Source organism: Schistocerca gregaria, chromosome 5, assembly GCF_023897955.1.
Source record: "Schistocerca gregaria isolate iqSchGreg1 chromosome 5, iqSchGreg1.2, whole genome shotgun sequence".
Lineage (NCBI taxonomy): Eukaryota > Metazoa > Arthropoda > Insecta > Orthoptera > Acrididae > Schistocerca > Schistocerca gregaria.
Genome location: NC_064924.1, coordinates 6,401,629 through 6,418,974, shown reverse-complemented (window position 1 = coordinate 6,418,974; position 17,346 = coordinate 6,401,629). Strand labels below are relative to the sequence as shown.

The window sequence follows — 17,346 nt, the reverse complement described above, 5'->3', positions numbered from 1 at the left end:
CCACAGTCCTATGTAGATGTATCAGCGGTCCCATATCACTCCAACTGCACACGCCCCACATCATTACAGAACCTCCACCAGCATGAACAGTCCTCTGCTGACTTCCAGGGTCCATGGATTCACGAGGTTGTCTCCATAGCCGAACACGTCCATCAGCTCGATACAATCTGAAACGAGACTCGTCTGACCAGGCAATATGTTTCCAGACATCAACAGTCCAATGACGGTGTTGAGTGGCCCAGGCGAGGCTTAAAGCTTTGTGTCATGCAGTCATCAAGGGTACACGCGTGGGTCTTCGGCTCCGAATGCCCGTATCGATGATGTTTCGTTGAATAGCTCGCACGATGACACTTCTTGGTGACCCAGCATTGAAATCTGCATCAATTTGGACTTCTGTTACGTTGAACTGTTCTCTTCAGCCATCGTTGGCCCCTTTCTTGCTGAATCTTTTTCCGGCCGCAGCTATGTCGGTTCCTGATATTCACGGTACACCCGTGAAATGGTCGTAAGAGAAAATCCCCACTTCAACGCTACCTCAGAGATGCTGTGTCCCATCGCTGGAACGCCGACTGTAACACCACGTAGAACTCACTTAAAACTTGATAACCTGCCATTGCAGCAACAGTGACCGGCCTAAAAACTGCGCCAGATACTTGTTGTCTTACTTAGGCGTTGCCGACCGCAGCGCTGTATTCCGATTGTTTGCATAACTCTGTATTGAAATACAGATGCCTATACCAGTTTCTTTGGCCAATCAAAAAGTCTCAGTTTTAAGGCCGTACATTCCAGAATTGGTAAACCAGTCAGGCAAAATCGCCGTGAGCATTGAAGCTATCATCCCAATGAGGCACCAGGTTGAAGATACCCTTTCCCTGAAACACCGTGATGAACTGCGTGAGGAAGTTGCAAGAGCCCTCCACTTGTACTAAACCTTGAGGAATGTCTCACTTCAGCCAGTGAGGCCGCAGAGGGTAGTATAAGAGGCGTACAGCATGACTGGCTGTCCTTTTCGATCCGAGTTTTTCGGAGGTTAACTCTATCCGTCCTTGGATTACGTACGAAATAACAGTGAAATCCTGACCCTTAGCTGCTTACAGGCTTTAACAGATATCAACGCGGACAGTTGAAAATGCGTACTCCGACCGGGACTCGAACCCAGGATCTCCTGCTTACATGGCAGACGCTCTATCCGACTGAGCCATCGAGGACACAGCGGATAGTGCAACTACAGGGGCTTATCTCTGGCACGCTCCCCGTGAGACCCACACTTCCAACTTACTGTCCACATACCGAACTACATTTGTAGTGCCCCTGCCAACTACACTTATTAATCGCGGCAGTGAATCAGCCGATTCACGTAAGAGTTTGAGCAATGTGAGTGCATCCGCACTCAAGAAGATCACTGGCCGGTAAGCCGTACCTATATTAATATATGTCCGAAAGAACAGATATCATCTTCCGTTATTCATATTGGATTACGTGCAGTATGTTACTGAGTTGTCGAGTAGAATTCTTTCTACTTGTTTTGTCGAGAAGCTCTCAAAGTTTACGTCCCTCGTAGAAGTAGTATCCTATGATACTAAGTCATGAAGTAGAAAGCTATACTACTTGGAATAAAGTTTAAAATGGATGCTATTTTGATGCATTTATGTACTAAATACCATAAACTGATAATATCAACACATGTTCAAAGTACTTACGGGCATTCAGCCAGGTTGAATTTTCGACAACTGCCGATATTTCGGCGGATGCACACTCCGCCATTTTCAAGGCTTAACTGCAACGACCAGACGAAGTGCAGAAAACACGAGAGTTCGGTTCTGCGAGTCTAACAGAAAAGATAACACACACCTAAACAAAAGCCACCAAAGATGAACGAAGTCAGAGATATCGATAATAAGAAACTATGGACTGGTAGTTGAGGAAACCTTAACTCTGTCCCTATGTTTTTTAACAAGTGAAAGAGCAGGATTCCAGGCCGAGTTTAAACAAAAGCCTCCATCCCTATTCACAAGGTTGCTAGCCAATTTAATTTCAACAGACTCCTTAATCACACTATCCCAGTAGCCGGACGTGCATGCTAATATCTCGGTATTATTATACCACATGGGGTGACCAGTGTCCAAACAATGTTCGGCAATAGCAGATTTGCTAGGCTGCTGTAGTCGCGTGTGCCGTTTATGTTCGATACACCGGTCCTCCACGGTCCTGATGGTCTGACCAATGTATGCCATGCCACAGCTACAAGGAATACGATAAACACCTGCCTTACGTAAACCAAGATCATCCTTAACAGACCCCAAAAGCGCTTTAATCTTAGATGGAGGTCGGAAAACACATTTCACATTGTATTTCCGTAAAATACGACCTATCTTGTTTGAAGTGCTTCCTATGTAGGGAAAAAAGGCAATAGATTTAGGAGTCAACTGAGAATTATCATCAGTCACCTGGCGCACAGTTGGTTGATATCCCAACGCCCGTTCAATCTGTCTTTCACTATACCCATTGTGGCGGAAGGTAGCCTCAAGATGGGCCAGCTCAGCAGGCAAAGTCTCAACGTCGGAGATGACATGTGCCCTGTGTGCTGAGCTGGCCCATCTTGAGGCTACCTTCCGCCACAATGGGTATAGTGAAAGACAGATTGAACGGCCGTTGCGATATCAACCAACTGTGCGCCAGGTGACTGATGATAATTCTCAGTTGACTCCTAAATCTATTGCCTTTTTGCAACCACGGCACCACGCTTCGCGGTACAGATGGGCCCAACAACATATCGAATGGACCGCTATGGATTAGCATGATGTTCTCTTCCTCGATGAGTGTTGCATATGCCTTCAACAAGACGATCGTCAAAGACTTGTTTGAAGGCAACCCGGTCACGCTGAACTCCTTAGACACACTGTCCATCGAGTGCAGCAAGGTGGAGATTCCCTGCTGTTTTGGGGTGGCATTATGTGGTGCCGACGTACGCCGCTGGTGTTCAAGAAAGGTGCCATAACGGCTGTACCATACGTGAATGCCATCCTCCCACCGATAGTGCAACCATATCGGCAGAGTATTCGCAAGACGTTCGTCTTTATGGACGACAATTCACGCCCCCATCGTGCACTTCTTATAAAGGACTCCCTTCAGGATAACGACATCGCTCGACTAGAGTGGCCAGCGTGTTCTCCAGACATGAATCCTATTGAACATGCCTGGGATAGACTGAAAAGAGCTGTTTATGGATGACGTGACCCAGCAACCACTCAGGAATCTACGCCGTATCGCCGTTGAGGAGGAACAATCTGGACCAACAGTGCCTTGATGAACTTGTGGATAGTATTCCACGACAAATACAGGCATGCATCAATGCAAGAGAACGTGCTACTGGTTATTCGAGGTACCAGTGTGTACAGCAATCTGGACCACCACCTCTGAAGGTCTCCATGTATGGTGGTACAACATACAATGGGTGGTTTTCATGAGCACTCAAAAGGGCGGAAATGATGTCTACGTTGATATCTATTCCAATTTTCCATACAGGTTCCGGAACTCTCCGTACCAAGGTGATGCAAACCTTTTTAGACGTGTGTATTTTATATCCTTGCCAGAGGAATGACTTTCCTTCGGTGGAAAGGATTCAGTGTCTTGGCGGATAGTTTCACTTGTTTCTGCTGGAAGGGCTCCCTTTACCTGCTAGAAGAGCTTTAGTTGCTGAAGCAAATAAAATGATGCCCGTTGCATGTTTTCTGCCGTAAAGAAGCGTCGGAGTGAGAATCTTGTTGCATTAACAGCTACCCTTCAGCTACCCCCCAATGTGCTTAGGTCCGTTTTGGGTATTACCTGACTGACAGTCTTTTAGTACGTGGCGGTTAACTTGCTGCCTGGGTTTTATTAGGACTGATGGCGGTAAAAGTGATTACACCAGAAGGCAAAGCTATCGAGACGAAGTTAGAGGGATCGTTGTGACGAATGGGCCCTGGGATGGACCGCAAGGAAGATGGCAGCGCCAGCATATTGGAATAGGTATAGAAGAAATTGGTACTTTTGGGGTTATTTTTTCTTCATAGTTTTGGTACCATGCGCCGCGGAATTTGAATCTGCGTCAGACGACATGGACCACTACAGTCCTGTGCACAATCGCGATGTAAGCCGTGGCGGCGAGCGCCTCCTAGCCACATTTAGTGTGAGGGCGCCACAGCGGAACACGTGATCCCAGCGGCCAATAGCGGCGCCCTCGATCATGTATTTAAGCGCTGGTCTCTCGTCCAGTCGGCACCCGCTCCTTCCGTCTCCCTGATTTCTCCCTCACCATTTATGGCCGTCCTATCCACCTCACTCCTACCCTCAAATGCCTTGGCCGCACATCGGACCGCCACCTCACCCGGACTCCCCATCTCCTTACCATCCAAAACAAAGCTCACAACCGCCTCCGCCTCCTGAAACTCCTGACCGACTGGACGTGGGGTCTGCATCCTTCCACCATCCTTCACACCTAGAAATCCATAATCCGCCCCATCCTTTGTTATGCCAGCGTCGCTTGGATTTCCGCCTCTCCCCGGTTCTATAAAGCCTTCCAAATCCTCGAACGCCATGCACTACGCCTCGCCTTCCTCATCAACCTTCCGTCCCCCACGCGCATCCTCTACAACCTCATCCCCTTCCCCCACCTTCTCCTTTTCCTTGAACACATCCGCTCACTATATTTTGTCCGCCGCCTTGATCCCCCTCACTCCCTTGTGTCTCCCGTCCTCTCCACCCCCAACCCATTGCTGCGCTTTTACCGCTGTGCCCCACCCTCTCTCCATCTCCACACCATCTGCATCCTTTCTCAACGCAACTTCCACCATCTACCCCTCCATGATTATGAGCTTAGCCCTGACCTCTAGCCTTCCTAGCAACTCTGACCCCATGTTCCTGCTTCCTCCTCAGAGTTCCCTCTCCTCCTCCTCCCTTCTCCAGAGCAGCTTCCGCCTCCTACTCCCCCTCTCTTGTGCTCCCTTTCAGTGTCTCTGCACTGCCTCCTGACTTGTCTTCCCTCTTCATCTCCTGCCCCACCATTCTCTTGCCTCTTCATGTACCTGCTGACGCCCCTACTCTCTTCATCCGGCTGTCTCCCCTGCTCCCACTTGCTCCCCCTTCCTCTTCCATCCTCTCTGATCTCTCCCTCGGCAGGTCCCACCTGGCAGTTTTATACTTCACTGTGTGTGCTCAAGTGGGTTTTAAGTGTGTTGTTCTGGAGTGTTTTTAGTGTTTTTAATACGGTGGCCCACTTTAAACCTGTGCATGTGCATCCAGTGTTTTATGAATCGCCAACTCTGTCTTTTAACTTCGTGATGACTTTTTTAACTGTCCCCCGTGAACGCGTCCCTGTCAGTGTATTTTTACCTCCATTATCTTCCCTTCCTCTGTTTTATGTTCCCGTTTTTTATCGCGTTATATATGTAGCATTTTATTCTTGCTTCAGTTGTCTTGTCACTGGGCTGAAGAGCGCCGGATTGTGCCGCTGAAGGCCCTCCCCTGCCCATAAGGGGCAAGCGAATGAAATCACAACAAAGAAAAAATGTTCAGTCGTCTAGTCTAATCTGGACATACCGCCTCTTCTTAGACAGCGTAGTTACTTTCTTGTTCTGTGTATGAGTGGACGCAGTTGTCTAGTTTTGTTTTTCTTGTGACTCTGTTGTATCGATCTTGTAGTTGTTCGTTTGGTCCTTCGTTGGTTGTGTCCATCCTCTCCCGTTTGTGTTGTTGTTTGCCGGCCGTTCGCGGGTCCCGTCACGCTTTCCGTCACCTCGACCCCGCGACCGTTTGGGTCGCAGTTGCAACAATTGTCATTTAATTTCCCTCGCGGGATGGGGTGTCAACGGATACAAGTCGCCGCTCTTCAGCCATATGACAGTAAAAAGTTTAAAACATAATATAAAATTGAACCATCAGTTGAAAAAATGAATGTTTTCCATAATAAACAGACCTAGATTCAGTTCCATAATTCTAAACATGAAAGAATGATTTGTTGATTAAATAAAAAAACTGACAGAGATAGCCAATGAAACTTCACAGAAGATAAAAGAAAGAGGTACAGTTGCATAAGTTAAAAGAAGTACACTGAAGTGCCTAAGTAACTGATGTAGGATGCGTATTCAAATACAGAGATTCGTAAACAGGCATATCACGGCCCTGCGATATAAGACAAGCGTATGGCGCAGTTGCTGGGTCGGTTACAGCTGCTACAAACGCAGATTATTAAGATTTAAGTGAGTTTGAACGTGGTGTTATAGTCGGCCCACGTGCGAAGGGGCACAGCATGTCCGAGGCAGCGATAAAGTGCGAAATTTTCCGGTACGGTCATTTCACGAGTGTACCGTGAATATGACGAATACGGTAAAACATCAAATCTCCGACATCGGTGCGGCCGGAAAAAGATCCAGCAAGAAATGGACCAACGACGACTGAAGAGAATCGTTCAACGTGACAGAAGTGCAACTCTTCCACAAATTGCTGCAGAATTCAATTCTGGGCCATCAACAAGTGTTAGCGTGCGAACCATTCAACGAAAGATCATCGTAATGGGATTTCGGGACTGAAGGCCCAACACTTTATTACTGCACGACATAAGGCTTTACGCCTCGCATGGGCCCGTCAACACAGACATTGGACTGTTGATGACTGGAAACATGTTGCCTGGCCGGACGAGACTTGTTTCAAACTGTATCGAGCGGATGGACGTGTATGAGCGTGGAGATAAGCTAATGAATCAATGGACCCTGCATGTGAGGATGGAACTGTTCAAGCTGTTGGAGGCTTTGTAATGAGCATGTGTAGTTGGACTGATATAGGACCCCAGATAAGTCTATATGCGACTCTCACAGGTGACACATACATAAACATCCTGCCTTATCACCTGCATCCATTGATATCCATTGTGCATTCCGACGGACTTGGGAAATTCCAGCAGGATAATGCGACATACCACAGGTCCAGAATTGCCACGGAGTGGATCCAGGAACTCTCCCGCTGGCTCTGAGCATATCTGGGATGCCTTTCAAGAAGATATCTCAATCCCCTCTTACTCTTACGGATTCATGGACAGGCCAACAGGATTCAATTCCCTCCAGCAGACATTTGCCGAGTCCATGCTACGTCATATTGCAGCACTTCTGTCTGGTCGTGGGGGTTCTACAAGATCTTAGGCAGCTGTACCAGTGTCTTTGGCTCTTCAGTTTAAGAATCCAGTGTATGGCTCTAGTCTGAGGAAGAAGGGTACCATGGGAACATAGCAGTTGGGGTAGTGAGCAAGAGGGTATTTGTGTGTCTGGGTGGATGTTTGGAGGAGGAATTCGGGAGAGTGAAGAGGGATGCCGTTCTGGACCAAGCCTTAGGATGTGGCTCGCCTAGGAGTGGAGAGAGTGGGAGTCCAGTGGATGTGGGGGGTCTGTTCTGGCTTAAATCTGGTAGGATCGGTACATATCAAGGCGGATTAAATGATCGGGAAAGTGATTAAAATTTCGTTTGCAGAGGATGTTGAAAGTGGTGGTGTAGCGATGGGGGAATATTGTGGTAGAGGAGCAGCACGGTACCAAGAACAGTGCAAACTGGGGAGACTACGTGCGGAATAGTGTCGAGTTCATAGCTAACGTAGGATATTCTGAGGTGTTCAGGGTGGAAGAGAACGGAGGAGAATTTCATAAGCAGGTTGAGGATGCGGGTGTGGGAGGGTAAGCGGATTCGAAAGGCTTGGCGGATTGTATGGCGTTCGAGGGATTGTAGGACGTGATAAGAGGAGAGAGGAGCGTAAGCCCGTGCTATAATTGTATGGTAGAGGATGGAACCGATCTGTGATTCATAGGTGTGGAGCATTGCGGAAGGTTGCAATCCCCATGTTTGAACTATTAGTAGTTTTAGTAAGTTTAGTCTGTTGTGGGCTTTCAGTTGAAAGGTTAGTATAGGGTTTTGGGAAAAGGCAATATCCATTTATAAGAGATGAAGTTCCTCGGCACCAGGAGTGCGGCACTTGGGAGAGTGTGGTGGACATCGGCACGTGGTGGTGCGCCTGACGACACCAGGGTGGCATGTGTAAGTGTGCCTGGCGACACCCGGGACGACGGCCAGGAATGCGTCGCTGCAAACTATTCCGAGAATGCGGCCGGGGCGTCGGAGGCACAGCTGGTGGTGGCGACGCTGAGCAGCTAATGTCGTCGCTCCGGGCACACCGCGCAGTTCAGAGCTGTCCCCGGTTTGTGATTCTGGTCGCTAGCAAGCCTTGGACGACAGTGAGATTCGATGGGAAACATTCCGTAATAACTCAAAAATAATCGATGTCTACCTCTAAATTTACAACGACTAAAAAAAGAATCGTAACATCAAAAATAAGCAATTTAGAGTAATTACATTTCGGTAACACATTTAACTGATCAACACTGCAAGATCACAGTTTAAAGTCGGCGCGATATAAGCTATTTCATATGTGAAATGCTGGTACATTAATAACCCTAGTATCCTGAAAAGTTGAATGAAAGCACACAAACGTGCATGCAGTGTGTTGTAAAAGTGTCAGAAGTAAGTCTATGGGATGGGGTGGCATGCGTGTTGCACTTGGTGGGTCAACACAGAAATAGTTAATGCTAGTTGTGAATGTTGCTGGAGTTTTCATTCGTTGATGACCTGTATATGCTCTGTTGGAGGCATATCTGTGATTGAACAGGTCAAGGAAACACGTCGACACTCTGTAGAGCATGTTGTATTACAATTGGGGTATGAGGACGAAAGTTATCGTGTTCGTAAACGCCCCCCCCCCCCCTTTAATGCTATCCGTGAATGGCAACACAACAGATCAATTCATCAGATTGATGCACAATTATACTTTCAAGATGCTTGAGATAACCACGAGAGATCTCCTGCTGTCATACGAAACCACACCCAAGGTCATAGCTCCAGGTGACAGAATAATTAATTATGCAGAAAATCTCAGTATTTCTCCGAGTTCCTTAGGCAACACTTACTGTTTTTGCAGTACATTGTTAACGAGATGTGAAGAAATGCTTGTTACCTCTAACATAATATATCAGAAGGACAAATTTTTTCTCGTGCTGAATGGACATTTTCTACACTACTGGTTATTAAAATTGCAACACCATGAAGAAATGCAGATGATAAATGGATATTCGTTGGAAAGATATATTATACTAGAACTGACATGTGATTACATTTTCACGCAATTTGGGTACATAGATCCTGATAAATCAGTACCCAGAACAACCACCTCTGGCCGTAATAACGGCCTTGATACGCCTGGGCATTGAGTCAAACAGAGCATGAATGGCATGTACAGGTATAGCTGCCCATGCAACTTCAACACGATACCACAGTTCATGCAGAGTAGTGACCGGCGTATTGTGACGAGCCAGTTGCTCGGCCGCCATTGACCAGACGTTTCCAACTGGTGAGAGATCTGGAGAATGTGCAGGCCAGGGCAGCAGTCGAACATTTTCTGTATCCAGATAGGCCCGTACAGGACCTGCAACATGTGGTCGTGCATTATCATGCTGAAATGTAGGGTTTCGCAGGGATCGAATGAAGGGTAGAGCCACGGGTCGTAACACATCTGAAATGTAGCGTCCACTGTTCAAAGTGCGGTCAATGCCAACAAGAGGTGACCGAGACGTGTAACCAGTGGCATCCCATACATCACGCCGGGTGATACGCCAGTATGGCGATGACGTGTACACGCTTCCAATGTGCGTTCACCGCGATGTCGCCAAATACGGATGCGACCATCATGATGCTGTAAATAGAACCTGGATTCATCCGAAAAAATGACGTTTTGCCATTCTTCCACCGAGGTCCGTCGTTGGGTATCGCAGGTGCTCCTGCCTTTGATGCAGCATCAAGGGTGACCGCAGCCGTGGTCTCCGACTTGATAGTCCATGCTGCTGCAAACGTCGTCCAATCCGTTACAGCCACGCGGATAAGATGCCTGTCATCTCGACTGCTAGTGATACGAGGCCATTGGGATCCAGCACGGCGTTCCGTATTACCCTCCTGAACCCACCGATTCCATATTCTGCTAACAGTCATCGGATGTCGACCAGCAATGTTGCGATACGATAAACCGCAATTTCGATAGGCTACAATCCGACCTTCATCAAAGTAGGAAACGTGATGGTACGCATTTCTCCTCCTTACGCGGTGCATCACAACAAAGTTCCACCGGGCAACGCCGGTCAACTGCTGTTTCTGTATGAGAAATTAGTTGGAAACTTTCCTCATGTCAGAACGTTGTATGCGTCGCCACCAGCGCCAAATTTGTGTGAATACTCTGAAAAGCAAATCATTTGCATATCACAGAATCTTCTTCCTGTTGGTTAAATTTCGCGTCCGTAGCACGTCATCTCCGTGGTGTAGCAATTTTAATCGCCAACGCAGATACATTTCTGTCTTAATGGGGCAGCAAGAATGATCTATCATGAATGCATAGTGTAGAAACGATAATCCCTGTGTTCCATCGAGATAATCAGATTAAATAATCGAATACTATTTTTGATTACTATCAGATCTGTTTCCCTAACTGCAGTTTCAATAAATGACAGCTAACGTGAAAATCTTCCTGGCTCCCTCACCGTAGCAGGATCGGAGATCAAACCCGCAGCAGGTGATTTGGCCAGAAAATGTTGTAGACTAAGAGACGGGGGAAGGCCATAAACACGTAACAGAAAGGCAGAAAGTATGCATCTATTGAAAGGCGAGGCAGCCTTCTCAGTATGGGGTGAAACTAATCGACAATTCCGAATTTTTCCTTCACGGAAATAATAATTGTGAGAGAATATGAAGTATGTGTTCGTCCTGCCCCTAGGGAGTTCTAATTAGTAGAACAGGGAGTAGAGTTGGGAGTAGTGAGACGAAGGTGGGAGCCAGCTCACACAGCAGAATGCGCGCATGTGTAATTTTGTGACGATGGTAGTCCCGTCATCCTCGCGTGGAGCGATCGGATTTTCACCGATGTGATTCGAAGCACAACTGACTCCAAAGTTACGGTGGCCAGTACGCGCTAGGCAAAGATGGCGTCAAACTTCCACGCAAATTCCACGAGCGATCTAAACACTATGTGGCACTGAGGAGAACCTGCATCAGAGTGGGATTGTAGAACATATCTCTACTAGTTTTATTGCCTCTGTAATGTATCTCCACAGTAAAAACTTAATTCCTGTAGCTAACTTGGGAGGGATGTGGTGACCACTCCAATTGCTTTTTAGACGGTGGTGTGGGCCAACGCTTTGACCATTTTGAATAGTCCCCATTTGGACAACGCTGCGAAGAAAGTCTTTCTCCACGAAGCGTGGCTGAGAAGCAAATGTCAACGAAATCGCTCTCTTCTTCAGCAATTCACACTATCTAGAGCCTTTATTAAATATTATGCTTGGTGAGTAATAGATTTTGATCTTACCCTACGAAGGTCCCGTACTTCAGCAGCACATCGGGGGCTCGAGAATCTCCAGCAAAATTGATATTATAAGGGAAATTTGTATATTAAGTTTTCCGATGTAATAAATATGCCCGCAATCCTGTCTTGGTTATAGTGATCGGCTTTCTGATTTCCGCTTATGTGTGAATCCGTGATTTGATTTAATATTAATTTATTAATTCAGTACACTTTGCACGGGCTGGATTAAATGGGCAATAAGGCGTTTCTGCATGCATTGGGAACATTGAGAGAAATTGTGAGGTTTACACTGTCATATAGCGCTGACACCACGATAGAGACGGACGTCAGTTCCGCACGTTCATGTAATTTTTTGGTGAACAAAATCATGACATATTCGAAAAGTTGCTGTGGTGTGAGTACTGTAAGGTCGTCGGTGCACACACCATCAGATTATTGGACTTGTCGCTCTAACGAAGTAGGCGAGTGCCAGCAATATGTCTCGTGGTCTTATCGTGGCACCTTCTGCCGTTAGGTCAGATGATAAAAATGCCACTTGCACGCATAGAGTAGCAGACGGTGACCAGCTTTAAACAGAAAGTGATTAATTTTCTTACACATTTATTAAAATAATAAAAAAATTAGACATTACATAACTTGATTTTGGATGCTGTTAACAACTGACAATCTGAAGTTCCTTTGGTCTTGGTACGTTAATCTTATTCTCACAAATCTCTGACACTTGACAAAGTGTCTATTCATTTATCTTCATGGCTATGTGCAGGAATATGATAATCTTATTAGGCGCAGACTGAAACTTGACTACAGACTAATACAGACTAATGCACACTGGTACCGACAGCTGTAGATAAATGCAGACTCGTACAGACTAATGCAGACAAATGCAGACTGGTATGGACTGGTGCAGACTGACTAATCGGAGGTCTGTACACTCGTTATAATACGTCGATCATTCAGGCATCACTGCGCGAGTGTGATCCGCGAGGAGAAAAGGTTCTACGTTAGCAGCAATCTCATTGGGTGCGAGACATACGAATACGTGGATCGGCGGAAGCAGAATTTGGTCTGTCTCTAAGATAGCGCCATCTCGTAGTGTGGAGACGGACGAGCGATGCGCCTGCACTGTTGTGCTTAGCTGGGCGCGCCCTACTGGGAAAGTTGTGTACGCGCTGACTACGCGGAACTATGTACACAACAGTTGCCAATAACAAACTTTATGTAGACGACATCGTACTACTGTACAATGCTGACAAAAATGAAATACGTGAGCTTAGAATGGATGGAATACCCAGAAAAATTAAGTCCACCATGGAACTGGAAGAAGAATGAAGTTAATCTTGGATGTTACGTTAGCTAAAAAAGATGGAAGGCATAAGATAAGTTTACTTAGGAAAACGACAGCTACTTACTGTCATCCTAAGAGATATAAATGGGCATGCTTTAGAGCCATGATCAGCAGGATTCTAAAATTATCACTCACGCTTAACGACGAAATGTACTAAGAGTTATTAGATAAGTAGCCAAAGCAAATGGGCATAAGTACCGTGATGCAATGAACTTTTACAGTAAACTAAATTCAAAAAGATGTGACAAGGAGGAGGCAAAAGATTCAGAGGCCAAGAAGTTTGTTCCTACGTCATACAATGTTGGATTTTACGACGGAATTGTACAAGCTTTCTGAAACACGAAATTGGAAATTGGATTTCCAGCGAAAGGTACTGGTTCTAGGTTCCGCAACGAAGTTGGTAACAAATGTTTTTAAGGCTGTGTTGGTGTTGGTGGCTGACGTGGCATTTCATTGGACAATGTACGGAAATCTGTTGTAAGCATCAGCCATTATCAAGAACGTGGCGTCAAACACTGCCCTGGTGAAGTCAGTGTGTACCCACTCCAACGGGTGAGCGCATGGTGGCCAGGAAGCAAAGGAATGCCTTGGAGCTGGCTGCTGGCTTTGGCAGGATGGACACGTTCGGATGAGTCCTTCAATCTCCTGGTTCATGTCCGGCCGGTAATTGAACCTGCGAGCCAGCAATTTAGTTCGGGATACCCCCCAGTGACCTTGGTGCAATAGTTGTTGGACATGCTGATGTAAAGAAAAAGGAATGACTACTTCCCGACGGAAACGAGTAGAAATACTCGTCGATCAACATGAGCTGATGCGTTAAAGAACTGACGGACTCCCCTGGAAGCCCTGGGTGGTTGTCGTTCGAGCCATCCATGAAGTGTGTGATTCCAGACTTGTCGGAGTACCTCGTCATACCGGTTACATTTGCGACCCGAGAGCTGGTAATGGGAAAAGCATCTACAGCGGCTTCTGCTTCTTGATCGAAGTGAAACCACAGAATTTCCTTTCTGTCGAACTCTGGATCGGGTCCCCTTGGAAGGCGGGAGAGGACATCAGCTTTGGCATGCTCAGTCTTATTGGGGAAGTGAATCTTATACTGGTAGTGCCCCAAAAATAAAGCCGAGCGCTTGCAGGCGGTGAGCAGCCCACTCTCGAATATTTGCTGCTGGACTGAATAAGATCAGCGGTTTATGGTCTGCGTTGGGTGTCAGTCAATGTTATCGATACATTGGCAACAGGGCGCTCAGAGCCATCTGCCTCCCTATGTTACAGGACCACTTCGAAACCTGAATCGGATACGTCCGTTGCATTAATTATCTACTTGTTGGATCAAAACTTACGAGGTACGGTGCTGTCAACAAATGTGGTGTCAATCTGTGAAAGGCGCGCTCGCAAGCTGGTGTCCACCAGAAAGGCACCCCTTTTCTGCATAAGTGGGACAAGGTGGCGGTTTCTGTTACTGCTGCGGGTAAGAACTTTCTGTATTACGATACCTTTTCAAGAAAGGAACGAAACTGCTTAAGCGTTGTTAGTCTGAGAAGATTGGTTATGGATTCGACATGTTTATCCAGTGGATGAATGCCTGAGCTGAAAATGATGTTGCCGAGATAATCTCTGGCTGGAAGAAACAACATTTTTCTTTTCAGCATTTTAGGTCAGTCTCCCTTAAGCACTCCGCCTGCAGGCCACAAGTGGCCCAGCGGGATCATCCGACATCCGTGTCTTCCTCTGCTGAGAATGCGGGTAGGAGGGGCGTGTGGTCGTTATGATGGTTTTCTTTGACCGGAGCCGCTACTTTTCGGTCGAGTAGCTCTTCAGTTGGCATCACGAGGATTAATGCACCCCGAAAAATGGCAACAGCGCATGGCGACCCGGATGGTCAACCATCCAAGTAAGTACCGGCCACGCCCGACAGCGCTGTACTTCTGTGATCTGACGGGAACCGATGTATCCACTGCGGCAAGACCGTTGCCAGTCTCCCTTAAGATGCTGAATAAAGATTTCAGATTGCGAAGGTGTTCCTCCGTGTTCTTCCTGTTGCAATGATGCCGTCTAAACAGTTAATGCCTCCACCCACTTTGAGTACTAATTGTTCCAAAAACCGTTGAAAAATGGCGGGAGCACTTGCTATAGCAAACATTGAGCGTTTCAAACGAAAGCGTCCGTGCGGCGGGTTAAGCTTAAAAAAACTATTGAACTTCTGCATCAAGAACTTGGAGGTATGCATCCGTTAGATCTTTTTTAGTTAAGAAGTTTCCACCTTTTAATTTTGACATTAGTTCTGCCGGCTTAGGAATAGGATATGTGTCAATCTGTGATTCGGCGTTGACAGTGACTCTAAAATCGCCACACTGGCGGATCTCCCACGATGGCTTTCGCACTGTGCCTGAATAGATTCTAGAACTCCAATTGCAGTTAGACGATCCGCTTCATCTTTTATTTGGTCTCGTAGAGCTAACGAAATGGCGCGGGATCGAAAGTACCTAGGCCATGCATTATGGTTCAGTGCGATTTGCGCCTCAAAATCCTTTGCGGTACCGAGTTCCAGGATGAACAGATCCTCATAATCCTATCAAAGTGTCTCCAGGTCTGAGTGCGGAACACATTCGGATACCAGATACACAGAGTCGTCTGCTAAAAATTCAAATTTCTGAAAAGAGTCTAGTCCAAACAAATCCTCATTGAAATTACTGTTAGCGACTAAGAAGATAATGTGGAGGGTGACGTCACAATATATCGTTGGCAGTTCACCACGTACTGGGATCGTCTGTTTATTATAGACTGTTAGGCGTCTCTTTGTTTCTTGCAAGGGAGGAGCTCCAAATTTCAAATACTTTGTGTAATTCACAATGCTCACAGCTGCGCCAGTGTTTACTTGCACTTGACCTGGTTTCACTGAAATTTGCACTTCTGCGAAAACTTATTGGAGGTCTCTTGATGGTCTATAGTGGCTACCAGATTAACTTCCATGTGTTGGGTAGGGGGCTGTATTGCCTGACGGAACTCACGACACATAGGAACTAAATGACCGTTGGAAGAACAGTGTTGGCAGAAGGCACAGCGGTCTGGTCAGTCTTCACGTTGACGTTTTTTAAAACAATCCAGGCAAGACGGTAATAGTTTCAGTACCAAAGATCTGATTGAGTGGGGTGGAGAACGTTGTTGGTTAAAACAGCGGCGCCCCGCCTGTACTGTTGCTACGTCAAAGTTGCTACTAATGTGGCCGTTGTCCGCTGGCTCTGATGTGTTTACTTTAACGGCTGTTATGTCGGTGCACGACTCCAGTTTCTTGCCTGCTGCTCGGGTCACTTCGACGCTCTGTGCTAAGTCCATAACTTTGTCTAATTACGGGCCTTGGAGTGGCTAGGGCTGGGAATTACTGTCGGGAGCACACCGGATGATTATGTCCCTGATCATTTCTGCTACATAGGACTCCTTACTTTTAGGGGTCTGCGGCCCATTCTCTATGAACCTGGTTTGACCGCTTCTTGCCTTGGTAAAATGCTACCCAGGAGGAAGATATACGAAGGATATGCAGCTGGTAATGTTAAGTCAGCAAAGATCGAATATTTGAAAAGGCGAGGACTGGAGGCTTAGATAAGGGGGACAATTCCCACAGTAGCCAGTAAATCTCAGGCTTTGACCGCAACAAAAACAAAGATTTCGTGAGGCTGGCGTCAGTTACCTTGAATTCGTAGGATTCACTATCCTCTAGAGCCTCATCAAAGAAAGGAAAAGCCGGAACTTGCTGAGTTGCTTGCGCCTGCGTAAGCATTAAAGATTTGGTTGGAGGTGTTCAGTTGCGGGTTGTGGTCCTGCTGATGAATACGTTGCGTGAGCTTCCAGTGTAGATGGTTGCTAGCTCTTCGCCATTTTTATTGTGTTATAACCTGGAATACCACAGTAAATACACCAATGTGCTACGGTTTATTGACACAACATCGATGCAAAATAATTCTGTTACCAAGCTCCAAATTGCAAATGAAATTATATAAATTAATCGTGTTTATACCAATGTCCAGGAAGTGCAAGTGTAACACAGAACTCTGGTAGACATTCAGACATTGTAAACCTAGTGAACGTTGAAGTCCAAGTTCCAGCGTAGCATTCGGATTCTGCGTCCAGAGCGCAGCCGAATCAACATCTAACAGCAGGTCAACTGCAGCGGCCGGGGTAGCTGCATATTCTGGGTGGCCAATCGCTGAGTGTTATGTGGGGCCAATCGCTGTGGTTTGAAGCGCGCGCGTGGGAAGGCGGCCTGCAATGTTCAGAATGGTTCAAATGGTTCTGAGCACTATGGGACAACCTCTGTAGTCATCAGTCCCCTAGAACTTAGAAGTACTTAAACATAACTAACCTAAGGACATCACACAACACCCAGTCATCACGAGGAAGAAAAAATCCCTGTCGCCGCCGGGAATCGAACCCGGAAACCCGGGCGTGGGAAGCGAGAACGCTATACCGCACGACCAAGAGATGCGGACGGTGCGGGGATATGACAGTGGTGGATTCCACAGTTACGTTACACATACGGATATGGTTTCACCGTTTTGTCATGTTGGAAGGTTTCACAATTGTGTGT

At 46.7% G+C, this 17,346-nt stretch overlaps 1 long non-coding RNA gene and 1 other non-coding gene across 2 annotated transcripts in view; one reads left to right on the top strand and one right to left on the bottom strand.

The window, feature by feature from the left end:
- LOC126272417 (uncharacterized) overlaps positions 1-17,346 on the top strand; it is a 487,783-nt gene that overhangs the window by 410,541 nt on the left and 59,896 nt on the right. The gene's annotated exons all lie outside the window — the stretch shown is intronic.
- On the bottom strand, positions 1,135-1,208 carry Trnat-ugu (transfer RNA threonine (anticodon UGU)). Its single transcript has one exon. It is a non-coding gene; the product is annotated as a tRNA-Thr (tRNA).